The sequence below is a fragment of the Phasianus colchicus genome, chromosome 14, assembly GCF_987193195.1.
Source record: "Phasianus colchicus chromosome 14, bPhaCol1.hap1.1, whole genome shotgun sequence".
In the NCBI taxonomy this organism is placed as follows: domain Eukaryota; kingdom Metazoa; phylum Chordata; class Aves; order Galliformes; family Phasianidae; genus Phasianus; species Phasianus colchicus.
The window spans coordinates 10,158,636-10,186,551 of NC_143449.1; the positions used below are offsets into that span (position 1 = coordinate 10,158,636).

A 27,916-nucleotide genomic window follows, 5' to 3' on the forward strand; every position below is an offset into this window, starting at 1 on the left:
AAAATAGTCCTTCAGCACCTTGATGCACATTATATAATATAGCTATTAAACATGAATTATCTTTTGGAGGAGAGGCAAAGATTAATGACTCAAACTAAAATGATGAATTAGTTGCGTGTGATGAGATGCAGTCTCACAGCAATGTAGGAAATAGAACCAGAAAAGACAAAAACTCTGAAATGAGATTAATAGAGCCACAAGCTTAAGTTTAAAACAAAACAAAAATAAGGAGAAAAAAAAAAAATACATCTACCTTTTCTGCACAGAGGTGAGAAAATAAATGCCTCTCTTGCACATATTAAATAGGCATATGTAAGGGAGCCCTTATGCCTGAACTGATGACTGGGCACCTGGTGAAGGGGTGGCTGGCCCACGAAGCACAGGTGCAAGGAATTCAACTGTGCTTCCCACATGAGCAGAAGGGCAGACCCTGGGCCCTCCTCTCCCTGGCTCATTTAAAGGCTCACCTCCAGAGGGAGAGCTTTTTCTGGATGAAGGCTCTTCCTGAGAGGGAGTGTTGTATATCAATGGTTGGGTGAGTCAATGTCTTTATGTATGTAACTATTGATATTTCTGATGATGTTTTGTATGGTGTTGCAAAGAAATTGCCGGAAGCAATTTCACTTTTTCTAAGGACCAAGAGCCTCTAATGAGCTCCTAGAGAAACCTGGCTGGTGATTATCCTCAGCATTTTTGTAGAAAGCCTACCTGCCACCTTGGCAAAACAGTCTTCGTGTGAAGAGAGCTTGCAAAAATTGTTCTGCAGAGTATTCCTGAGAATTCTCAAAATAAGAGTAGACAGATGTAAGCTTTCTTGGCATAGTTTACCTATAGGGCTGAATTAATTTACAGGTGTGGTGTGTGGAAGGCATTTTGCTCCCCAGTCACTGTGGTGATGTTTGTTGGTTTTTATTTTGTCTTCCTGTATAGATTTTCAGTCCTCTTTCTGAGATAACTGGAGCACTTGTTCAATGGAGTCCTATCCTTCTGGGCAGTGCATGAAGGACAATCCCTCCTTTATGGCTGTGGGAGATGGAGCCCATCTGGGGTCCTTATAGGAGCAGCAGCAGGTGCTCCCAGCTGCTCGTATAACTCACTTCAGGAGGAGACAGGGCCCTGGATTTTTTGTGTGTGATTGAGCCTAGGTTGCAAATGCTGGATGACGAGTGCTGCAAGAGACTCATACTTTTGTGCTAGCTGTACTGCCTGAGCAGCTGTTTTCAGTTTGTTTGTGTGCTGGGGCAACAGAGTAGAACTGGGCCCCCAGCAGGGTTGCTGGCCGAACTGCTGGCAGTGTGTGGTGCAAAGAGACAGCTTTTTCACAAGTTGTTCACATCTGATGTACCTGCAGACTTCTAGAAATCTAGACTTATGTTGGTGCCTTTATGGAAGGTAACCTCCTCCCTCCTTGTGAGCAGTATATTATGATGAGTCCCTTTATATCTCACAGCTACAGAAGATGCTTTATCTTAAATGTGATGCTTATGGTCATCAACTTGTGCTCTTCTTCAATGAAATATTTGTTTGTTTCTCTTTAAGGAAGAGCTACAGGAAGGCAAGCAGATTTTTATCTATAACTGGTTTTTTTTGTGTAACTGATATTTCTGTTGGTACTATCTTGAATGGAAAAAAGATACATTCATTTCTTCATTGGTTGAAAACAAATTGTAGTGTACATCCATAGCATAGATACAGATTAAGATGCGTTCATCCTTAGATGAATCAAGTTGTAATCAGGGCTTCTGTGCACCTGGAAGAGTAACTGTTCTGTAGGTGCTTACGAAAAGAGCTCCTGGGAATACTCCTGAAGGCTCCCAGTAAATGGATAGTTTTTAACAGTGGATGGTAGTGAACTGATTTAGCATTTGTTCCTTGATTGAATTAGTTTAATCTGAGAGTACTTGCACAAGCAGCATCTGCAAGCAGCTGATTTGCTGAGGAGTGTCCTATTACTAGGGAAATGCTGCTAAGTAGACAAGTATTGCAAGTTTTCCCACTGGGTTAGCTAGATCTGGATTAGGGTATTGCAGCGTCTGAAGGCACGGACTCAGATATGTGACTGATCCAAAGTCTCTATTGCAGGTTCTAACGTCTCTTATGTACATCTCCAAGCTCCCTCCTATAGTTTTCCATCCCCCTGCATGTCAACGGAAGACTTAGTGACTCTCCTTCCAATCTAGATGTAAACTGCCCATGCAATTGCTCATCCCCTCAGAGCCACAGGTTGCTTCTATTCACATGCTTCTCCAGTAAGGATCGCCATCACACGGGGATTATGCGCCCTATTTGATTTCTGCTCTTCTCCTGCAGACAGCTTTTGTTCTCAGTGCTCTTCTTCCACACCTTGTCAAACTTGTTTTTCAGCCTCTATTCTGAACGTTGTCTTGAACCCCCACAGGTTATGTTTGCAAAAGTTCTGTTTCCCTCTCACTTCTTCTATTGGGAATGTTGTCCTTATAAATATTATCCCTTTTTTTTGGAATCAGGCTAACAGTATTGGTACCCTTGTGGTGGCCTCTCTTTAAGTAGAGGATAGGCTTTTCTTGTTCACATGCATCTTCATTGTGCTCCCTCCGTGTCATATGAGCAGTGGTGGTATTACAATATATGTTAGAATCCTGTGCATATAAAAGCTGCAGTGAATAAGTAAAGGTAATTCTCCTAATATTTTTCTATAGCTTGTTGGCATAGACATAAATGGTGTGGAGATTTTTCGAGAACACATCGTTTAGCAAACTAGTATTTTTTTTTTTCTTAGCTGAGGATTGAGACCTATTTTAGGGTTGTGGAAAGATCAGCAGTTTGGTTCCATTAAGATGTGGGAGTAAGTAAATACTTGCAGGCAGTAATTACAGCCTGTTTCTGTTCCCCTGCCCAGGAGAAATAGAGGTGCTGATGCCAGGGGAGGAGGAGGGCTGGAAGGAATGGAAGGGTGGCAGGAAGACTGATGAGGCAAAAGGGGCTGCATCTTAAAAATGTTTGAAAAACGTTGTCATAAGTGGTTATACAAAGTTCAATGCTAGTTTGTGGTAGAGGAAAAACAGCACAGAACTGTTCAGTGATTGATGATTCAATCAAGATTCAGTAAGGAAAAAAAAAAACATCTTTAAATAAACTGAGATGCTCTGTGTAGGAGGCTTCCTTATTCTTGAAATATTCCTGAATTCCATGTGCTGTTCCTGTTTGGGATGTGATTGCTCTGAAAAGCTGGTTGCTTCTGGCCGTTTGTTTCTGACTAGGAGTGATTGGTCCAAAATTGCTATGTTGTCCTGGAATGAGAATATATGAACTTCATGTGTAGCCAGAAGGGTGCTTAGTTTTACTGTTTGAGAGTAATGCATTGGCCATCTGCACTATTTGCTCCTGCAGCTTGAATACAGCTTTTGCCTAATGGTTTCCTCTCTGGAAGAGCTTAATAAAATCTGCAGTAGATGAAGCAGAGGCTCACAGTTGCACAATTTAGCACATACTGTGCCTACCTCACAGTCAGTAGGATGCCTTAGTCTGGAATAAGATCTGGTTGAATATGACTATAATCCATTATATTTTAATACAGAACTCATGTTGCTTACAGTGAGATTTCCCTTTAAAGGATGATGGCAGAATGCGTACTGTACTTTGAAACATCCTTTTAAAAAAAAAAACAAAAAACAAAACCTGGATGCCAAATGTTTTGTTTCATATTAAGTGCTCACTTCTGAAAGAGGGCGCTGGACTCACTCCAGCAAAGCACTCAAATGCAGACTAAACTATCGGCACACAAATAGCTTTTGTTCGTGGAGCATGGCTCGGCTTGAGTCCAAAGATTAAATACCTGCCCACAGAGGGTCTTTGTAGAAACTACTGAAGTCAGTAGGAATGTCAGTGTGCTTAATGGTAAACACGTGGGAAAGGCTCAGCTCAAAGTTTTTGATACCTTCAGAAGAGATTTTTCTGTTCACTGAACTGTCTCTGCTTTCCCAAAGGGAATGGTTATCTGTCACCTGCATGGAAAGATGTTCAGGAAGCTGGCTTCAGCAGTGTCATCCTATTCATCTGTGCTGTAACTGATGAGTTTTGCAGTTGAAATTTGACTTAAACCTTAAAGAAATGAGAGTTGATTAAAAATATGTATTTTCATGATCCTGTACATGTTTATATATAGGCCTAGTGAGTAAAGAAGAGACCAGGAAAATCACAGTTCTGTTGCTGACTTGCCTGCTAACCTGTATGTTGATGGAGGATGGGGTGATTTATCTCCTTTGTGGATCAGTGCTACTTGGGGTGTAACGAGGGTTATGATGCCTTCTGAGCAGTACAGTCCAGTCTGAACATCTGCACTGCTGATAAGTGGTAATACCTTTGAACAGTGTTTATCACAGCTGTATGATAGGTGGGTCTGAACCGTGATTTTTATGTGGCTGTCTGTTTGAAGTGGGTGTTATGAAATATTGAGAGAAAAGCATCAAGTCTTTGTGTTTTTTTTTTCTTTTTTGTCAGGAAGGAGAAGAGGGATGTGGATTTTAGCAGTTAAGTGTAAGCATTCTGAAGATTCCAACTGGCTTATAGATTGTTGAATTTTTTCTGAATTGGTGTTTTTTTTAATCAAAATGCAGCCAAATAAAACTAAATAAAAACACACACAAGAAGTCCCCAAAATACCTCTCCCCCTCCAGCTGCTAAAAAGTACATCTGGATGCACTCAGTGATTGTGTGTAATTGCCAGGATGTCTGGAGTGAGTAGAAATTTAGTGAAGAAAGTCTCTTGTAGCAACAGCTACATCTGGGAAATTATTATGAAGAGTACTTTGAATACAGATTTCTACTCATAATTAATAATTCAAAGTAAATTTGCTAACAGGAGATACATTTTCTTGTTTTTTGCTGCTGCTCTGTGCCTTACAGACAAGTTCTGAGCTGTAGTGTAGCTGACAAAGAACGAAAAAAATCATTTTTAAAGATGCTTGCAAATTTAATAGAAAAGATAGACCAAAAAATAAGCTATCTCCATTTTACAGGTGAAATTATTAAGCTTAAGCTTGTTTAGAACTACACAGAATGCTAATGGTTCTAGTGAACCAATCTTGAGATCTAGCTTTTTTTTTAATATCCTGCAGGTTGTGCAACCTGGTTATGATGTATTTCCAAATCCCCTCTCAGTAAGCCAAATTAAGACAGTTTGCTGGAGAACATAACCTGTTTCCCACCCAATGTAGTGGTAGTATTACAGCTCATTGGAATTTATGGTCAGCCTGACTTGCTTCATCACTTAATCCCAGTGAGTGTCACCTCCAGGATGCAGGCTTCCAAATGTGCTTCCCTCATTTTTTCAGACAATTCCCTTCAAGGTTTATTGTCCAGCTAAATGATTCCTGTGGTGCATCAAATCAAATGTGCAAGATTGCTAAACTTTGTGTGAATGCTCTTTTCAGAACTGTTTAGCAAAACCTCTTTGAGGGTATTCCAGCTTCAGGAATGTGTCTCAGAGGAGAAGCAGATGGCAGTTTGCCATTGCTGTTTTGTGGTGTGTCTGCCTGTGGAGGAAGAGGGAATCCCTCCAGGAGCTTGAATCACAATGTTGATGTAACTGAAAAATGTGAAGCCCTGCTGTGGAATTTTTGGCTTGTTGAATTCTATCATAGGTTGCTGCTGGCTTGGGTGTTGTACTGGAGCTGGCTTTCACCTGCATCTTGGAGAAAACTGTTTCTTTTAAAGTAGCTGCTGTGACATATGAATACTTGCATGAGATATCAATAATTCCAGTTCTCACTATAACAGAATTAAGCATAGGACTGACAGTTGTCTGGAATTGATCAGAACCTTGTGAATTGTTTGTATGGAGCCTCACAGGGTGGGTTTCTGACCTATGACTTTGAAAACAATATGTAATTTTCTTGAAGAGAAGTGATGATGGGGACCGGCTTACCACGAATGCTGTTTATCTGTCCCACGGTTTGTTTCATATATTGTTTCCCTTCATTTTATAGCACAAATGGTAAATGGATAAGTGATTCCCACAGCAATTGCATTTTTTAAACAAGTTTATTAACATACACCTCTTATATGTGTATATGCAAGTCTGTTGATGTTACTGGAACTTGTATTTTGCCAAGTTTATCCTTGTTCTTACCTCAGGATAGAGTTGCAATGAGTTGAATGTCCACAAAGACTTTTTAAAAAGACTTAAAGTGTTCTTTTGAAATAGAAATTAGATTTTCACAGTATCACAGAGCATACTTGGCTGCAATTCAGCAATTCAGTGTCTGAGTTCACTAAAGGGTGAACTTGGTTTGAGATCCCTTTTTGTCCCATAATCTCAATTACTGTTAGTAAAATAGTTGCTTCTACTTCATCAATCCCTCTACAAAGTGATTCTGTGCAGTCTGGAGTTGAAATAATTAACAGGCTCATATGGAAACAGTCTTACAGAGCTAAGGGCATAATAACATATGCCAAGACAAGCAGCCTGGAAGACAAACAACTGATAAATTATCTGGATAGCACCTCTTCAAATGGAGATGTTGTGGAAGGAACCCTACTATGGCAACACAGCTGTACAGCCATGAGTTATAAGATGAGTGCCTATTTGCATACTTGCACTGTGCAGTAAGTACAGGTGTTTTCTCTCTTAATGAAGACAACCAATTTAACTAGTGCAAATGAGAAAATTCACCTACTAGTTTAATTTTGGCTTACCCTACTGTGATCTGAAAGGGTATCTACCTCTTCGGTTTAAATGCTTTAATTGATTTCTCCAAGACCACATCTATCAGGCCAGACTTGGATCTTATGTGTATTTCTCATTTCAGACTAATAAAGACTTTTGTATATGTTGTTAATAACCAGTGGAGAATTTTGCTGTGTCACATTCTCTGCTTTGTATTCCAGTGAAGGGGATGTGGAATTCTGGATCTGTTCCTTCTGCAGCTTATTACCATATGTTGCTTTTTTTAAAGTGGCAATATATGAACTAAAACTAAGAGCAACTGAGCAAGAGTTACTTTCACAGCTGTAGGGAGTAGAGGTGAGAAGTGTTTTACTGCCTATATTCTCTTCCATTGTCCTTATTGTGTGATCAAGCATGTTAGTTAAAAAACAAACACTGTTCTAGTTTTTCAGAAAGGTTTTTGTTATGTACCTGCACTCATCTGTAGCATCCTAAACTTGCTGACAAGTTATGAGGGATTGCTAGTGTTCTCATCACTAAGCACTCTGCTCAGATCAAGCAATTATAGACAGTACAATGTCTCCTTGTGGTTAATGAAATCTTATGTTTTGGACCATGAAGTATTTGTGTTTCAGAACCACCATGCTGCATACAGACTCTTCGGGAGTTTTACAATCTTATTAGCTTCTTAATAGTTGAATATCTTTTCACATTGTCGTAAAAGCAGTTGAGAAAAGCACTTAGCTGTTTTATATCTTCCAGTGTGTAGATAGTCTGGTGAGGCTTCCTGTGCTCTTGCATTTGTGCATGTTTAAGATGGAATGAGTCTGAAGTTGGATTTCTTGAAAATGTCCTTTAATGAGAGACATAACCTGTCTGAGCTAAAAGCAAAGTAACAGTAAGGTTGTGGGAATAATGAGTGCTATGTCTTGCATCTGATATCTTAAAGGCACGGATAGTCAAGATCTCTCACTGAGGGCATGATGAAAGTGAAAGAAAATCAGACTTCAGTTGTTTGGTTGAAGGAGAAAGTGGGAGATAGAAGTGAGAGCATTGTTTTGGATGCATCCAGCTTTAGTCTGTCTTTCTCTCACAGTCACTGGCATGAGGAAGCTCAGGCAGTTCTTATGCATGCCACCTGAAATCCCAAATGCTAACATGGCTTTTTATTTCCTCACCCTTTTCAGAAAAAACAAATCTTTAACTTGATATCTTTCATTCACAAAGACAGATTAAAAATAGCCAGAGGGCAGTAAGCCTGCTTTGGGTGACGTACACAGGAGCCTGCCAATTACATTAATAATCATTCCTGCAAATAACAAACCAAAAAAGAATTGGTTATTTTTGGACAGGAATGAATACTGAATATTTAAAAACCGCTGTCTAAAACTAATTGGAGCTGTGTTTCTCCCCTGTAAACAGGGACAAAATCTGTTTGGAACAAAATTAGTAATAAGTAATTTATTTGTTGTCATGGCCATGTATCATTTTACATACTGCATGTGAATAATGCAGATGAGCAGATAACTGAAGAGCCTGCTTACATTGAGTTAAAGCAGTTTAGATCTTTCTAGTTGTCCTTCGTGAATACTTTTAGACACCTTTGTGGAAAAGCCACAAAAATATGACATGAGAAGATTGTATCCTTTGAGTGTCTGCCATCTCTCTAGTTTGTAATGAATAGTTAAAAGAAAAAAAGCACAAACAAAAAAAAAACCCTGATGTTTTCCTATGAAGTGTTCAGTGAGCTGGTTCTTATTCATCTAGTCATGTTTTTCCCTCTCCTTTGAAGTGCTATTGCTCTTTGAGCTTGACAAACAGCAATTGAGTTATTCTGCTCTGCTTTTAAAACATTTTAGTGTCTTTAAAAATGTTTTGCCTTTCCAGAATGTTGTATCTGCACAGGGATGCATTGGCATTATTTTTCAGCCTTAGAAAAATTGGAGGCTTGTGTCAAAGAACAAAAGAGTATTTGTTGAGGGGGCTGCTCCTGCTATCTTGGATTTGGTGACTGTATTGTTCTGTTACAAAACCAGAAAAAGGCTTCCTGTCCCTTCAATTACAAATGTTTACATTTATAAGTATATCTTTGCTTTCAGAGCTAAAGGCTTCTACTAAAAAAAATTGTTGAATGCTCTTTTAAATTGGGGAAAAAATGTAACAATCCATATCCTATTATTTTAAATAATCTTGTTAAGGTACTAATCTTTTGATTGCATTAAGCAGATGGCTCGGAGTAAGAAATCATTTCAATGGAATGGTTAAGCTCATATCAGATTTTCAAAATCTATTGAAAATTAATCATTGGAAGAAAAGTAATTTGGTGATCATCGAAAGGAAATAATAGTTTATCTGAGTCTGAACACAGATTAATTAATGGGATATTATAGTCTGCAATGTTAGAACTTCCTAGTGCTACTCCACCTGTACTGTTGATGTATCAGTGCCATATAGACTAACCAGGGAAAAAGTGGTAAATCGCAACAACTGTGTGAGAGAATAAAATATTTTTTGCTGCTATTTTTTTTCCTAGGGTTTATCTGTATTTTTTCCTGCTCTTAATTTCCAGCTTCATCCAATAGTAACAGCTTTTCTCATATGAAAAGAAAGTAATTAAATCAATGATCTGCTCAATTAAATTGTCAGGTTACTTGGAATTAGTATCTCAGAGAAAGGGAAGATGCTAACTAATACAATAAATTGTTCTAATTTCTATCTCTTAAACAGATCACATTGTTGCTATTGTGAATAAGATGTGAATTATTGAAATACTATTGTTTGAAAAACATAAAGCGCAAGCTTAATGATATCCTGAAGACTATACTGAATCCATAGCTGAAGATTCATATTGTCCATTATAGGCATGACTAGTTTTCAGTAAGAGTGCAGGAAGCTCCACCTCTTCTTGCAATTCCTCTTCTTGGATATTTTCAGTGGTTTTAATCTGACATCCATTTTTCATGTGCAGAAACCACATTTATGTGCAGCTTAGAAATAACCAAGAAAATGTGCCCTCAATCCTGAGTCCCAAGGCGTTGTGCCTGCGCTGCCAATGCTGGCAGAGGATGATGTGTGCATATATTTGTGCTGACCTGGCACCCTTTTTTCCCTCCCTCCATCCCCCTGCTTTCTTGATTTCTTGCCTAGCTTGACAAACTTCCCTCAAACTGTCAAAATTTCTGTAATAGGTAAGAAAAGTCTGGGTACTGCATGTAACAGATTTTTGCCTTTGGGGCATGTGACATTAACCTTTCTCTGCCATTCAGATGAGTTAGGACACTGTCCTGCTTTAATAGGGCCAGATGTTTCAAAGTAGCAATTGAGGTTCTGCCTAAACAGCATGATTTAGATGACAAAGCAGTCCCAGCTTCTGTACTTCTGCATTGCCAAGTCAATTAAGAAGATACAGCTCTTCCATCATGCCAGGCTATAATCTGTCAGCCAAGTAAAGGAATGACTACAGATAGGAAAGAGGAAAGATTATGGTGTTTGTGCTTGGATTTTGCTTTGAGGGAAGAAGGGGCTGGGAGCTAAGCTAGAAGCATGTCTTGTTCTTCCAGATCATGGAGAAATGCCTCTGTTTGGACAGTTGCCATATAGACAGTTCTGGCTTATGCAACTGAAGATTCAGCATCAAAATCTCTGAACTGTGTGGTACACCAAAGTATTTTGGTACAAATATTACTTCATTTTTTTTAACCTGAAACCTTGTAAATCAGCAGAAGGACACTGATATTAGTCTTGTCCAATTAAAGAGCATCCTTGAGGTGCAACTTCTGTTTATTTTAGTAGGATAACATTATTTTGTTATTCCTTGACATCAATTCATAAATCTTTTCCTGAATAAACCCTCTTATTGTCTAGAATGTAACTATGCTTCCTGGGCAGTCATTGAACATGTTTTGGATGATTTTAGCTCCTACTAATCCTTATTTATCCCAGATGCTGAAAGAGAAATAATGAGCTTCATCCACCAGGCTCTGTGAAGGAAGCAAATAAGTGATCATCTTCCAGGACCTGACATGTTGATGCAGGTTTTGAGTTCTGCTGTTGTGTTGGTGGTTTTTTTTTTTTAGATTTGTTTTCCCAGGAGTTTGAAAAGATGTGGATATTTTTTTTGGCTTTTTTGAAGTTGTTTAAAGACGAGGTAAATATATCTATATGCTCATAAAGTCTGTGCATGGCTGTATATAGTATAAGTGTAACTGAAATCCCCAAACATGGGGCTTAAAAAGTTGCTTGGGAAAGATTGTGAATCTTAGATATGGGTACAGATGTGGATTTTCTGTGTCCAAGGTACAATTTCTGCAGAGTTTATCCAGTCTGAGAATGGATTTTTGCATAGCTGCCTCATCCGTGCATTGCTTAGATTCTGCCTGGAGGCTTTATCATTTTTCCCTTATGTTTTTGTGGTATGGTAATTACTGAGCAAGTGCATTACTCTTTTTATCTGAAACTAGTTCCCCTAAGGTGAGACAATGCTGACCTATGGTCACTTTGGTTTTATAGCAGAGTGGTGGAGAAAACAAACATAACTAGAGAAGCTGGAAATCTTCATGAGAGAGGTGTGTACAGTGTTTTTATAAAACTGAATAATCTTGTTTGCATAATACTTGAGGTTTTTATTGCAAATTACTATACCTTGCCTTTACAAAGTAGCTGAATACATGTTAATTACTTGGGGGAACCTGCAAATCAGATGTTCTGTCTCACTACAGCTGTGTTGATGATGATGTCAACTCATCCTTCATTCCTCTTTGTTTTTGCCTTGCTGATGGAGTTGTGGGCATGATTCAAAGTTGGCTATTAAGCATAATTTCACTGTATGTTTATGTTAGTGGCTTTGTGTTCATAGTGTGCAGCACAACTGTACTTCCAGTCATGCTGACTTCATTGCATGAAAATAGCAATTTTAACATTAACTGACTGAATACAGGTACACAGTTAATAATTCATACAATCCAGATTGCATTCTGTATGACTGAACTGTGACAGGATGGTCATTTAGATTCCAACAAAGTAGTTTCAGACTTAGGTTTCTTGCTTTTCTAGATAGCACACCTGGCTGATAAAATGAACAAAGAGCAGAACTGTATGACTGAAGAAGCAGAATGATTCTTTGTTCTTTCTGTCAGGTAACTGAAGAAGGCCAGCAGATGGAGATTTTTGTGTGACTATTGTAAGTTGGAACGTCTGTTTAAAAAGTGCTTTTTAACAACTCTAGTATAGCAACAATATATTCATTATTCATTTAAATGGCATACTTAATGACTTCACCTAAAGCCATTGGTTGCACAAAATGGGCTATTAGAAACTGAAGTAGATGCCATAAAGCCAAAGTCTGAAAACAACTTAATCAACTATTGAAACTAAATGGAATGCAGAATGCTCAGTGTGTGATTGCTGCTTTAAGTATCTGAATAGTGTCATCATGATAGTGAGGTAAATCCGAAATAAAACTTTAAATGGACACACTCACTTTTACTTAATAATTTTAAGAAGTATGTGTGATCTCCAACTTTTAACTTAATTTCTGGTGTCTAACTTAATAAAAACTGTCATGCATGTGGGGCTCATTTGGTCTTTCCATTTTTGGTTGGTATTTTATGGAAGTGGAACATCCATGAAACATCCAGTCTTACTCTGAAGGCTGTCTGTGCATGTATTACTTTGGGTAGTCCTTTTTGATGCCACTGAACTCCTTTCTCGTAGACTGTGGTACTTGCAGGAAAATATTTTGTTCTGTGTGCCATGTAAAGCTTTATGCATTCAGGTTGGTTATTTAGTGCAGTATGAGGGTACTCAGAAGTGCCTGATTAGTAATATAAATGCTCAGTTTCTAAGATGTTTATTTCTAAACCCTCTACATCTGAACTCAAATTTGTTTGGGAAAGTTCCATTACAAACACCCAGCTAGATCCACAACTTACAGCATAAGAATGTGAAGAGAAGAGCATTTTCTGCTATTCAGAAAATGGGTGTGTGTATTACATAAGTCTAAAAGCCTCTTTTAAAACATCAGGCTCAGTAGGAGGCATGAGTAATCTGCACTCTGCCTTGTTTGAAGCAATTGGTTTTGAAAGAAGAAGCTATGCAAACTTGAAAATACCTGTTTGTGAGAGTCTGGCGTTGTGTTCATTTTCTCTGTATCAGGGGGACAAGAACAGAGGTACTGTTAACTTACCCTAACTTTTGAAGTGATGAGGAATGAAATCTTTTTACATATGGGATTACTGACTGTTTTAAGTTAAATAAACTATTCTTTCAATAATACAGTATCCCCAGGTGTTGATTGACGCACAGGTTCTGTATTACTGGCTCTTCAACATGCTTTAGATTCCTTAATGGCATTGCTTTTTAGTGCTTTAATAAAGAGGGAATCTTCTTTTATTTCCAAAACTAGCACATATATTTAGAAGTCAGACCAACCTGTTTAATTAGCTTGTTCATAAGTTTCACTGAAATGCCACAATAATATTGTTTGGGCAAGAAATTTTTGATGTCATCCAGTTTTCCTCACCTGTTTTTTGAGATATCTGCCTGACATACATTAAATTTATGCAAGAAAACCTTCCAAAGATTAGACTATGATGTGTGGATGTAAAAAAAAATTAATAGGGGCCCTGCATTTCTCAGCGGGAGTTTAGGATAGCTTCACAAGTGGATGTGCTTAAGGTGGTTAGGAGTTATGTATCTGTTAGGCTGCTGGATTCATGTAATAATTTTCATGGGAAACTGCTGTGATTTCAAGGATGCAAGACCATTAAGGAGAAGTAGTATCTTTTTCTTCTAAAGTAAGAAGTGAAAGATGAACCTCTACATATTACCAAATGTTCTTAGGGAAAAAAGAAAGTAAAAATTAGACTTACTAAGTACTCTAAAGGGACTTGTCACGTACAATTTTCTTTATTCAATCCATAATATGCTGTGAGCCTTTGAAAAATCACTATGCTATGACATAAGCCGCAGGATAAGCCTGAAAGACAAGTATGCCATTATGGACATGCAGGTATTTCCTGTTAGTCTTTCAGTGTAGAGTAATTCCAGTAAATGTTGACTTTTTGACCAGCTATCATTCTAGAAGGAATTTCCTTTCTGTTGCTAAATATCTAAATGGTAAAGTGATCATTAAGCAATTCCCACAAACATTTTTTATCCTGTTCACGTTGTTCTGTTCATTTTCATTGCAGTGTCGTCATCTGTATCATGTAGGTGTGGCCATTCATGGATTTTGAAGTTGTACTGAGGTATTTTCTAAGGATCTCTATATTGTCTAATATATTAATGTATGGGACAATACATCTACTTCTATTAAAGTTCTATCTATTATGCAACAGGACAAGACAAAAAAAAAATTTGCAGTAGAATAAACAACTACATAGATTTGTTTTGCCCCTCAGTCCTACTGTATAGTCTCAACAAGATACAGGGTCATGGATCTTTGTCTTTTGTTGCTGTTATTCCTAAAATTGTTCATCCTTCTAGAAATTTGTCTTTGTAAGACAGATTCTCTGCTATCATTAAAAGTGCAGTGTTGATCCATCACTGCCTGATACTGTTCTTTCAAGTGCTTTCCTAGGTTTCTGTATTTCTATAAGTTAAAATCTGTGTAGTAGGAAGTGAGAACTCAGAGCACAAAAAACACAGACTTCAATGTCATAAGGGATAAATAGAAGATAATGAGGACTTGCTGCAAACTCTTCTATTTTTGCAATGAAACCAGAGGAGGAGGAATTCTTGTTCTCATGAGACTTGATGGGGTTCTAAATCTTCCTTCTGTCTCACAAGCCTGTTAATATGCTGTAATCTGTGTTTTTACTACAGATACAAGAATGTCTACCTGGTTAAATGTAATGCCGTATGTGCTGTAGCATTCTTTTTCAAGCAATGTCCAGAACCAAATCTATTAAAGATGAGCAGAAATAGCCTGACAGATTGCCCCCAGCGAGTTATTGTTTTAGGCTGATTTCTGCTTTGAAACAGATTTTGAATAACATGAACCAATTTTATGTGGAAACAGGAAGGCATAAAAAGCACTACTGAGACAAAAGTTTGCAGCACAGTTTAGGAGAGACAGATAGTATTGCTGCAATAACATGATTACGCAAATTCTTCATATCATTATTGCTTTGCTTCTGTACTTTCACCATGATCCACGGGAATCAGGGCATAGCAACTCAAGTAACAGCATGTCTGCATTGTGAACAATGGGAATTCTGGCTGTAAAAGATGATAGATGTTGCTCAGTAAATGGGAAACTCGGTAATTCACGGAGTGACTGAATCAGAATGACTGAAAAGAAGAAAATTTTGAAGTGAAGAAGAAACAAAATATGAGAAACAAAAGTTTGTGGTGAAAATAATGGAGAGTAGTATAGCCATTATTTTGATGATTCATCACCAAACTTTAGTACAGAATCATTTATTAATGAATTTTGTACCAAGTGTAAATGGAAGCCAACGAAGAAGAAATATGAAAATAAAAAGTCCCTATCATGTTTTCCAGATGTCAGTATACAACAGGCTATATACTCTGCCAGTAGTCTAAATGGTTGGAGAACTGGGATCAATCTGGAAACCTGAGTATTTTTTTGAGGGACTTTTTGCTGCCTGTTGCTTTCAAGAAGCTGAAAGGCAAATTAGGTAAAAGCTTTTTGGACTATAAACAGAGCTGGCTAGAACTTGAATATTTGAGGGAATCCTTGCAGTCCCACACCATCTGCTGTTTAAGGCACTGAGAAAGTGCTGTTATTCCTGCTGGAACAGATGTGCATACAGTCATGTTTATTGTATCTCTTGTTTCCATCTCTAATTACTGCCCATATATTTTTGCTTTGTCTATCCTATGTGCATTCCCTTGAGTTATTTGGTGTAATAGTAGCTGTTCAGACTTCATTCTTAAAATTACAGCTAGTCTTCAAGTAACTTCATATAGAAATTCCCTAGGAAAAATTCTTGTCTCAGTGCTTCCTTTTTGATCATACTTTAAAAAACAAACAAAAGACTAAATTTCATAGCTGGTATTGTCTTGTTTTGTCATGTTTTGTTGCTGTGTGGCCCAGAGTTTCAAGTACAAGTTGGATCTTCATTAGGAGAACCTTCCAGAAAGGTTATTTTCATAGAAGACATGAAATTAATGCTCTGTATGATGGAAATTTTTTCCCCAATGTTTTTGTTACATATTTAGATGTTCTTTGACTGTGGGAACAGGCAATATCCATTAAAAAATTAACTCATTTTCTTGACCCGAGGTCTGAAATGTAACTTGTCTAACAGTAAATTTGTCATGGTGAACTAATAGAAATATGCTGGCCCGGCCGGTCTCTTGTGCTTTTTCAGAGGTGTTTTCCTTTCTACTCTCAAAGGTACCATGAACATAACTTATCATTTTATGAAGAAATAAGCTTTCGATGTGAAAGGTGACAAGATGTGAATCTTTTGTAGAGATGTGCAAGAACAGAAGTTAACAATACAGGCTGGACTTCTCTGCCCTCACTGTGATATTTGAGAGAGAAAAGGGATGCATTAGCAGTGCCATGAAGGAATATGGCATTTCCAGTTTAGATTGTTGTGCGTGAACTATGTGCAAAAAGGGCTGAGACCTCTGACATCTTATACTGATCTGAGAGAATAGATCTTAAAATTTATCTGTCCTGTGGACAGCTAAATACTGTTTAGCTTACTTATTATCTATGGAGTCTAATTGGCTTTTTTCTTTTGATCCAATAACTTGACTTTCTTATGATATGTGCTTTGGCCTACACTGTGATTGAGGGTGCAAGACTCCCTACTGAAGGGGATGAAAAATTTCTCCCCCCAGCCTGTGAACCACAGAGGAACCTCAGATTCTTAATACATTCCCCATTGATAGCCACCATAGAAGGATAAGTAGGAATTAAGATTCAGGTAGTCTCAGTGAAAAATGAATGCAGGACTGTGTTGTGAGGAATTATGGTTTATATTTTATTCCTTCAATATTTTAACATTCTCTGTATGTTTTAATTGTTCTGCTTTATAGAACTGGTTTAAAACTTCATTTACAGTTTCATTTGTAGCAAAGTTTTCAAGTTCTTCTATTTTAGTTGAGATGATGAAGAAATGAGTACTTACTGACCATTTAGAACTCTAGAATGAGAATCTATATACTCACGAAAATAGCTAATACAAGTTGTATATATTATGTCAGCAGTTGGCTTTTGCCTATGATTCTAACAATTCAGTATTGTGAATTTTATTGTCCGCTTAAGAAATAATCTGAAAAATTGCACAAAAGTGGCTTGTTCTAAAGCAGAGAGTAACTAAGACTATTATGAAATGTTCATGAGAGTTCTAAGGAGTATGGTGACTTCAGTGCAAGCAAGTAGCTTTTACATCTTCCTGTCAATGAGAACACAAAAGGAATATCTAATCAGCTCTGAAACTACTTTGAAATAGCTGGTAGAGGTTCAGTGCATTTCTTTCTTGTTTTTCTGATTGATGCTGCATATTGAAATTAAATCAGTATTGCTTATCATTTAGATATTTGCCCATGCCCCCTCTATGATTGACAGAGGTGAGATCTGAATGTCAAAGCTGATTTTACATTCTGACCTTCATCATATGGATTACTGATATTTTTCTTAAGATCTTCTTTTGCCTTTTTTATACCTCTTTTTTTTTGTTTGCCATTACTCCTTTTTCTATAAATATCATTCTGTATTGGAGGGGAGAAGTACGCTTGTTTTTCACATCTCTTATTTTCATTAGTTGTATGTATTTCACTACAGAAAATACTTACATCTCTGGAACTATTTAAAAAGAAAACAATAATCTGAAAAATGCAATAATGATGGCTTACATCTGTATTTAAACATTCTGCTTTGATAATTAAATGATAAGAACTGTTCTGTTTATTTCAATGGACATTGGTCACCTGTTTTATCTGTAAGGATTTTATTAAAATATGTGGTTATGTCGCTTAATTGTAAAGCATATTATGCAATGAGAATCACAGCACCAAAAGACAGCCTATGCATATGCTCTGAGATGCAGCTCATCAAATGAGTGTTAAAATCAGCCAAAAACTACTGTATTCTCCCTGAATGTGAGAATGCTGGAGGTTTGTCTTAAGCTATTTCAGAGAATATTAATAACATTAGAAGCAGTACTAAATATTTTCCTTACTTTTAGCAGCAACACTTCCAGGAAAAATCCAGTTCTAATTACAAACCATACACATCCTATCTGATCTTCCTTTATTTTGCTGTTCCACTGATGCCTCGCCATTACTTTTCCTTTATCCTCTGATCCTTTTCAAGCTGTCATTCTGGCCCTGGCCTTTATATCAGTTTTTTTTATATTGGTGTCTTTGGATTCTATTTCACTTTTTGCTCAAAGGACCTTCATTGTGAACTAGAAAGGTGGGAGGAGAATGAGGAGAGATTTTCTTTCAAACAAGCTTATTTTACCATTCTCCATAGTTAGTTTTCTGCTGTTCTGATCTCACTAATCTCTTTCTCTCTTTTTTTTCCCCCATTGTGCACATCTATCAAATGGATGAAGAATCTGTTTTCCTTATTTGCCATTACTCCATTTTCCTGGAAGTTCTTTTTTGGTTTGAGGAGTGTTTTTGTGCTAAACAGTCCAGTATCTTTGCAAGTACTTTGGGCATGGCAGCCATGTACCCTGGGTTACACAAAGTGTCCCAGAGGACTGAAGGAAGGAAAAAGAATCATCTGTGTGCCTTTCTCAGCGTGAAATCTGACTCATTCTTTCCTCTATCCTGATGATGTGCTTGAAACTACGGTTTCTGAAACTCTTTTCCCTTCCACAGGGAACCTTGCTACCTGAGGCAGACAGATTTGTGCAGTACCTGGAAAATTAATAGGGATGAGATGATAGCAATGGGAAAATATCATGTTACCTATTATTTCCTATGCTTTTTCCTCCCTTACTCTACAGTTCCTCTGGGATTGAGTTAAAGACATGCAGATGCATACACTTGTATGTGTTTGTTTCAGGAAGATATGGAGAATAAATATAGGGGGCAGAACAATAAGTAAGATTAAAAAAATTAAATGTAGCCACATTATGGCTTGCTAATTAACAAGACAGCACTTGCAATTTAATAAACGAGCTGATGACTTCTGGCATTACTGCAGTATTTCCTAAAGACATATTGTGGAGAAAAATCATACTTGTTTTTTCTCTTGCTGCTGCTTTTTTCCCTTTACAAGTCATCACAAGCTAATTACCCACAAGGATTAGCTTTTTCAGCAGGTTATTCTCACAGTGTGTTGTTTTGAGCTGAACTCCAACTTGGAACAAATGAAATCATTGAGAAGAGGAAGCGGAGATTAATCAGCTAATATTGAAGGAAACTTGATTACACTGAACTTGCTGAGCATATAACCCCTTGCATTTGCAACCCAAAAAATATTAATTAAAATAATTAAGATTAAAGAGTAGTGACAGTAAAGAGCTTTGTTTCCCATCCCATTTATATTACAGAAATGTCTTGCTTTAAGAGACTCTTGAAATACGTGGTTGACCTTACCCTGATTTCCAATGTCCTTAGCCCCTGTAAATTGTTCAACCAGGACTTGTTTTTTCCTCACATTTTCAGTTATACAGGGATTTGAGTTGTACTATGTAATGGGAAATGCTCCAGGTGAGAATACATGCTTCCTGTGGATCAGAAAATGAAACAATTATGTTCAGTTTAAAAAGTATTTAAAAATCCCTCTCCATTTCTCCACTGTTGTTAGCTGTTCCTTCTCCCTTCTTCATGTAAGGAACAGGTGGAAAGTGAATTGCCTATCACACAAAAGCAGGACCTAACCTTATCACCCTGGGGTGAAGAAATACTTGTTCAAAAGGTGATGCTTGAAAAGGTAGAGAGAGGGGAAAGCCCTGCATATCAGAAGGAGAACAGAACAAAGGCAGTCAGGCTTTCACAGTGTTTTCCTGACTGCAGCCTGAATTCTGCAGTTGTCTGCTGGTACTCCAGTGCTGACAAGCAGAGAGCAGGTCTGAGTAACTGAACAGCACAAAGCAATGTGCTGTGTAAACCTGGTGAGGCCAAAGAGGTTGAAAGAAGAGTTTTTCCTCAACATGGGTGTTTGTTTTTTTTTTTTCCACTCAGGAGCCTTAAATACCCTTATGAAGAGGATAATACAGATTTCAGTTAAGTTTGCAGGAATGGAAAATAAAATCCTAAATTCTGCGTGTGTCAGTTTTGCACAAGTGATGGTACAGATGCTTTTCTGACATATCAGTTTAAATGCATTCATGGTTTCTGTAAAGAGATGTAGTCCAAACTCCATTTTTTTTTGTTTCAAGGTGTATCTTTGATATTACTTGAAAATGTCCTAAAATTGAATCTCGTAGGAGAATGAAAGTAAAATTTTCTTCATAGATGATACATTTTCTGTCTTTCTCTTTTCAAAACTACTGCTGCCTTCAGTGTACCTTTTTGTGCAGTGGATCCCTAATTTTTATCTCTAGTTGTGGAGACTAGCAATGTTTGCAAAGTTTTTTGAAGGCAAGAAGTACGGTTTCTGTGGTTGTAAATATGGTCAATTAATGAAATTTCTTGCACCAATTAAGCTATAAATTCTGCTTTCTACTGAGGGCAGGAATATTGCTTTTGTTGTTAACAGATATTGCTTTGTTCATCCTGAGTGCTTCTCAGCACTAATTAACTATTAATTCCTGTTATAAGCACAGAAATCAGTTACTTTCGTTTTTCTGATTTGGGTGGAAATTCATTCCAGTTAGGCTCTTCTTTTTCCAAAATGGATTTCCAACAGATAGCAAGAACAGCCTTGTAAAACTGCGTAGAATTTAGCATATTTATGTGTTGCAGCTGAAAAGGGGAGAAAAAGTTTTGCCCCATTTTGTTTTCTTCTGACTCCTGAAGAGAACTAGCATGAATCAGGAGTTCTTTCCTTGCTGCAGTGACTTATCCAATGACACCATACAGGAACGAGGTGACCCCTCAAACTCCTTTTAGTCAGACCTGAGGAAAAAAAAGACCACGTTTTTTGGTGAAAGAAAGCATCGTGATTTTGGTCAGTGGAGACTTTGCTTTCTGAAATCTGTTTTGTTGTTTAGCCCAGAAACTAGTTAGAAATGTGTGATCTGAAGAGTTAAAACCATGGCAACTCTGTGCTAAATAAAACAGGACAGGTTAACAGAAGTGATAATGAACATACTTGCAGGGAGCAGTCAGGTAGCAAGAAGAATGCTGAGCTTTTGTTCAATGTGGGGGATGCTACAGATAGAATATATTGGGATTTGAATGTATAGCTTATGCTATGGGTACAGAAAGGTGGTAATTTATACCTGTGGTTTGTATTAACCTCAATTTCTTACACAGATTTTCTTATCTGGGAAGGTGATCTTCCATTTGAGCACAAAGGATAAAGTTGTTTCTTCTCACATGCTGAAACTGCTAAAGATTGCTCCAGTTATTGTACTGCTCAGTACCTCTCAATGCGACGAATGGGTGAAAAGGACAAAGTTTCTCTTCAGAGGAACAGAAAGCAGCAATGCAAAACTCCTTTCTGCAGATGTTCAAAACCTAAATCTATGTTTAAATGTTCTTCATCTTTGTTTGCTCCCCATTGGAGCCCTAGCTTGGAGTGAACCTAAATCTAAATAAACTCTCAGGTGTTTGATCCATTCTTGGGTTACCTAGAGGCCCCTTTTCAGCTGTATTTTTGGTTTGGTTTTGTTTTTTAATATCTTTACTGCTGTCACCTATGTTTGTCCTTACCTTACTGATTTTTTTTTTCCTGTACAAGTTGTCAAATTGACAATTCAAACAGTAAAAAACCTACAAAGTCTCTACAGAAATTTTGAATATGCATTATTACCAAATACCTTAAATTTAGCTTCACTGGAGTGAAGAAATAACAAGAACTAAAATTTTACTGATTGTGAAGAAAGAGAACATGTTGGACAGTACTAAAACAGGAATTATAACTAATGGATTAAAAAAGAAACAAAACAGTTTGGTGATTACATTGAGCTAAATCCATATCCTCTTCTGATTGACCATCTCTAGTCTCACAGCTGGGTAAGCAAATACTGATCAGCAGTATATGTTCTTGCTGTACTTGAGGCTGTAGCAGAATATATCAGCATGCCTTTGGACCTAGATAGCGCCGTTATGGAAAAAAGAGCCTCTAAAACATGGGAATTGCTTATTTGGTGTACAGTAGCAGAGGTCACCATCCACACTCCAGTATGTTCTGGTAGCAGTGTTCTAGCATCCTTTTTTAATGCAACGAGACTTCAAAATTGCATTCAAATGTTTGCCATTTAAGTTGTCTTTCTCTCACCCTCTTTTTATTCAACTGTTGACAGTGAACAGTAGAGACTGGACCAAGTTAAATGATCTGCTGGATGTCAGCCTGCAGAAATGTGGTGGTTTTTTTTTTTTTTTTTACCCTTAAGCTATGGAATATGGGTTTTTGCTTAGGTCTCTGTAGACCCATTGTCTGATCCTGCTGCAGTTTCAGAGGTATCTCTGCAGTTCTGCAAATTCCAGACTTTTAATAAAATTCTCACTTGCTGCAACCTGCTAAAGATTGAGAATTCATGGATTTTGAATGACTAGGATCACTCTGAACATTTGTTAAGGATTTTGATCCGTTTCCAGCTGAGCTGTCTTTGGCTTGGAGGTCTGGTTGTCTTGCTGACTGGGTCATGTGTATTTTTTCCTCTGTCCTGACAAGCTGTCAGTTTTGTGTTGATATCTCTATGTGGTCTCTTTCTGATTTCTTTTTTTTAGAATATGGTTAGTTTCTCCTGCTTGCTGTTTTATCTCAATTTAAACTAGCCAGTGTGTTTCTTTTACTGCAAGACATAACAAAACAATATTATAGGATATATGCAGCTGAATTTTTTTCTGTATCTTAGTTGGGTTATGCTAATAACACATTTAGCACTTCTATACAGCTTGAAATGATTGCACAGAGAGGCAAATGGAGGAAGAATTATCATTTTGTCTTTTAAGTGGTGAGAACTGAAGCAACTCACTCAAGCTCTATAGTGTGTTGGCATAATATACCTTCTTTTATTTTGAGAAATGCACTTATGTCTTCCAAGTAACAAAAGTAACAGCATCACTTTATCATCAGTAAAAATCAAAAGTCCCTTCTGGTAAAATCTGTGAGTACTCAGTGCTTCAAAAAGGTACCTTACAAACCACGAAGATCCTCTGTGATGTGAAGGAAAGTCAGATTGTTTTAACGCTGATTGTATCATCAGTAATTTGCATATATTATCATTTAATTCCATTTTCTAACATTTTTATATATTATTTATATTTTCACAGCCACTACTGCAAAAATTTAAAATAAAATCGAATAGTGAAGTATGCTTTGGAAAAACACTTTAACCTAGGATGTTGGAAGAGATCTCAAAGTGGAAGGAAGGGTATATGATAGGTTCTAAAATAATACTAGCTTCCTCTGAGTTCACTTTCTGTGGCTGCTACTTCAGGATTGTAGGACCATTTGATAAATGTTGAATGATAAAGGATGATATCATGTGAATAAGTAAGGAAAAGCAAAAGTTTTACTGAGATTTTGCTTGAGGGCCTAAAGTCAAGTCAACATTTAGCAATTATTCTACACTGTTGTTTTGCTGCAGCATAATGTTTTGGACATCTTCCTAACCATTTTGGCTTCTTTCTAGCACCTTTTTTTTTTTTAGTCTGTTTGGACTCAGTGATTTGTAATCTTTGTATGAGTTAACATTAAGTGTGTTCTCCACTGTATCATTCTGGTTATTATTGAAAGTATGTATAGGACTGGATTTAGAATAGATTCCTCTAGTTCATTTTCAATTGGCAGCAAACGGTTGGTTACTGTACTTATAAAGTTTTGCGCCCCGTCTTCTGTTGTCTTCACTGAAACCAGCTTTCCTAGTTTACTCATGAGTGTCCTAAGGGACAGCACCAAGTGCATTACTGAAGTCAAGACAGATTGTCTCTAATGCCTTCTCCTTATCTGCTAGGCCTATTATCCTGTCACAGAAGGCAATTGGATCATTTTGATGCCATTTGTTCTTGACAGATCCATGTTGGCTGCTTTTTATCACCTTTATTATCCTGTAGGTACTCTTAAATTGACTCTTAAGTGATTTGTTCTAGTATCTTTTTGAACACTGAAGGTAGACTGGCTGATCTACCTTCCAGGACCTCTTCCTCATTTTGGAAATATTCATAAAGTCTGCCCTTCGTCAGACCTTTAGAACTTCTCTTTACATGTTAGGCTCTAAAAGGTAGTCATTACAGATTCACAGATTTAATTGGCTAGAGTGTACTGAGTACCCTGGGGGTGAATTGAATCAGGTCCTGTCAACTTGGATGCATCTAATTTATCCAAATGTTTTTTTTTACTACTTTTTTCCCTTTTATTCCAGCACTGGGGTCTAATTGTAGTTCATTCTGCTCTGATGCACAACTTTTAACCAAATGACTGAAACTCTTTTAGAGGTTTACATGCATGTATTATAAGCATCCTGCTATATATCCCGTTTCAACTCTCCAGTGAGCTTAACATCTTTACAAGACAGTTGGGTGTATTTCAAATCTTACAGTTATGCTCTGGAACAAATAAGTATATTAGTGGTGAAATTTTATTTCCTGAAATTCACGTGTGATCCAGTAGTAGCTGCCAATACACTTTTAAAAAGATGTGCAAGTAGAAAGATGATATACTCTTCATTCCCAAAGCCTTTTCATGAATAAACATGAATCTGCCACGTGATCTTTTCTAATGAAACTCCCCAAAAAAATAGCTTTTAGGTCTAAATCTTTCTCTGATTGTAAGGATGGATTTTCTTTGAAAATTTGATTTTTTTTCCCCTCAGGCAGAATTTATGATTTTAAGTTTTGGTATGCTTCTTATTTTGAAGAGTAAATAAGCTGTGAATCCACTGTAATGCATTCTTTTGTGTTTTGCTTTTTCTATATGCATAAGGTATTTCTATCATTGTATATATCTATGTATCTTTATGTCAGATGCCTTTTATATTACTCAGTTTAAATAAATTGTTGGTATGGATTTTCCAGATTGCTCAATTTTCTACTCTTGTTTGAGAGTCACCTCTCAAGCTTAGCCAATTTTTCAGTATTTTTACATTCATTATGCAATACATCCATTCATTTAATGGTAGAAAGTAGAATATGTGGTGTTCTTCACAGTTGCAGAGAGACTTTGCAAAACAATCAAAGTCCTCAAGGACAATTTGTGTGCAGCTGATACTGAGTCAGTGAAGTTCAATGCCTTTTTTAAAAAATATGTAATCACTGCATGTTCTGAGTATGTTTGCTTGTATAATGGTTTGTAAATACACCACAGTTCAAGGAAAATGCTTTTGTTTTTGAGGTTTTCAAAACAGGTACATAGCCTGGGATGCAGAATTGATGCGTGACTTTTAGTTACTTTGACAACCAGTGTAAAAGTATTGCTTCTGTATGTGTGTGTTTAGAGATGAAAGGTTCTTGCTCTCATTTGATTATGGAGTACTTGAGGAGTTGGAAAAAGAGTTTAATGCAGCTCAGAAAAGTCCAAAAGTTAATGTGAAGAAAAATCAATGCAACCATCTCTTCCCTTGCTGCCTTTTGTCTCTGAGTGGTAGAAAACTGAGCAGCACTATCTTGCCCAAGCTGTGGATAAATTAGCTCTACTCACTGCAGTGCTGCAGTTGAAGATTTTAGTAGGCAAATTCTCTCGAGTCTTTGAAGGCTGTATATGGGACTAACATTTAATTAGATGTGAATAGTTATAATGGATCGTTGCTCTTGACTATCTTCAATGACTAATCTACATTATATCCTGGAATACATACCTAAAACTGTGAATACATGCCTTGTGATTTTTTTTTTTTACTGCAACTTTTATGTGCTGTAGGTGGATAAAGCAAAGGCCATAGGTTAGTCTGAACCCCTTGTGCTCTAAGTAAATGACACCCAAAGTCATTTATCGCCTTTATTTCACTTTTAGGTTGTTAACTGGTTATACTAGGATGTGATCATACTAAGAAAATGGAGTTCTGTTGTGCAGCATCTTCTGGAGCTTAACAGTTTTCTATTGGCACTCCACTGGAAAGGAGCTTCTGAACATTCTTGGTATGAAAATGGTGGCTGGCTGAAAATAGCTAAGGGTGCCAAATGGCTGTAGATGTGAGAGGCAGATTTCAGTCCTGACTTTAAAGATCTGGAATAGGATGCTCTGGCTGAAATACAGCAGAGTATTTCATCAATGTAATTCTAAATCAGGATGAAATGTAATTCTAAATAATCAACTTGAACTTCACTTTCACCCAGTCAAGGCTGTGTTTCATCTTGTACAGTGTCTTTCTTCCATTTTTGCCCAGCAATCTGTATGTGCTATGAAACAAATGTTTTGGCTTCAGTGAAATTTCATTTTGACAGAGATGGTTCTGTCAGTATTTCCTCTTTATTTGGCCATAGTTCTGCATTCTAGGGGGAATCCTAGCTACGGAAGCACTGATCAGCTAGGGGATACTGCAGTCTTTATTGGACAGTTACTGTACTCTTATTTTCACATTTTCCTGAGAAGTTTTGCAGTCAATTCTTAAAGGCCCATGTCATGAATTAAAATATTGAGAACAACAAGTGTTTTTGGATGTGCTTGCAGAAAATGAAACTGAGTATCTGAGTTTCTGATGAAAAATCTTTCAGCTTACTAAACTATTACTTCATTTAAATATTCATATTTTAAATATCATTTCATATTATAATCTCCTAGGAAATGTTAAATTAGGTATGAGTGTTGTAATTTTAAGTACTGTATACTTTATTGACTACTTGTGAGATTCATTTGTTTTGTTAATTTGTCTCAAATGTTAACTCAAATACCAAATTACTTTGTTCAAAAAGGTGATCTTTTCTACCCTCGTGTTAGAAGAGAACTGTATTTCATGGAAAGTTTGTTTTCTGCTGAGAGTGTTCATTTTTCTCAACTAATTAGAAGCTCATTCAGGGATATGTAACATGAGTGACTTGAATGTTGTACTCATTCTGCCATGCTGATTATGTAGAGAATTGTTGAGTAAGATGTCAGGTGACAGGGCTGCTGTGACTTTTTGGAAGGGTTAATAGAGTAAGAACTTCTATAGTAAGCTAGTTATCATACAGAGCATAATTTCTAGTTAAGATACTATGACTATCCAATGCGTTTTATAAATACAAGGATTTTTTTGGTATTGAAATACCTGGATTTAACACTTCATAAATATTAACTGTTAATTTTTAATATTTGTTATGTAATGAATATTTCAGTAAGATAACAGCTGGAAACATCGTTCAGACTGTACGTTGAGGATATGGAGGTATGGAAAATTCCCATTTCTTCCAGAAAATATGAATGATGTTCTTATTTGGTTGGAATGCAAAGAGGAGCAATTTCTGGGTTGCCCAGGTTTTCTACACTGTTTCTTCTATACAGCCATCTTGAAAGTGTTGTATTTGTGCAGAAGTAAGGAGTATTGCCCAAGCTGAGTGCTGGTATAATCAAAGTGACTCATTAATGTATTTCTCTGTAAGGGGGGAGATTCATATGCCCAATGTTGTTTTAAACTAAACACTTTGTTTCCCATCTCGTCTACCTGCTTACAGATGTATTATATTAGTAGGATCCTTAAGCAAGAAATATCTTGCTAAGCAACAACCTCATAAAAACAAATAAAATGTTACTAGCCTTGTCTTCAATTGCAGCTCTTCACACACTATCCAATTTCAATCTGTCTAATAACTGATCTTTATTCTTTTCAGTACTGTCCTATTTCCAGAATGAGCCCTTGGCCAGGAATTTTCCAATAGCAATTTCAGAAAAAGAAGTTCACAAGGTGTTTGAAAATGCGGGTATATCTTTAAGTGAGAACTAACTTGGATCATTAACTGTGTAAATGTATTTCTCAAAGTTAGTATGGAGATCCTAAATCACTTAGTGCTTTTTTGATGTACTGTTTTCTTTCTAATATTTGAACGTTCTTTCTTTTGATATGAAGCACAATATCTACTAATTGGCTTATTTTGACATTTAAATATTTTTACTTTTTAAACTAACAAAGATTTCAACAGAGTGGGATTTGAGACTTTTCGTTTATAATATGATTTAATTATGAATATGACTGTTAGGGAAGTCAGCTTTTGAAAATAGGAAGGTGTTACTGAAATATGTTGAAAAAACAGTATTAACTGTGAAGGACTTTGCAGGAATATCAATGAGGCAAGTTTGTGTTAGGTAAC

At 36.9% G+C, this 27,916-nt stretch overlaps 1 long non-coding RNA gene across 2 annotated transcripts; it reads left to right on the plus strand.

Moving 5' to 3' along the window:
* The first annotated feature begins 462 nt into the window (after positions 1-462).
* On the plus strand, positions 463-26,465 carry LOC116229697 (uncharacterized). Of its 2 annotated transcripts, none has more exons than XR_016471094.1 (5): positions 463-535; positions 11,156-11,211; positions 11,782-11,825; positions 13,837-13,893; positions 25,647-26,465. It is a non-coding gene; the product is annotated as an uncharacterized LOC116229697 (long non-coding RNA). The 2 variants fall into 2 exon arrangements; XR_004167071.2 differs by lacking the exon at positions 25,647-26,465 and adding an exon at positions 21,005-21,309.
* The last annotated feature ends 1,451 nt before the right edge of the window (positions 26,466-27,916 follow it).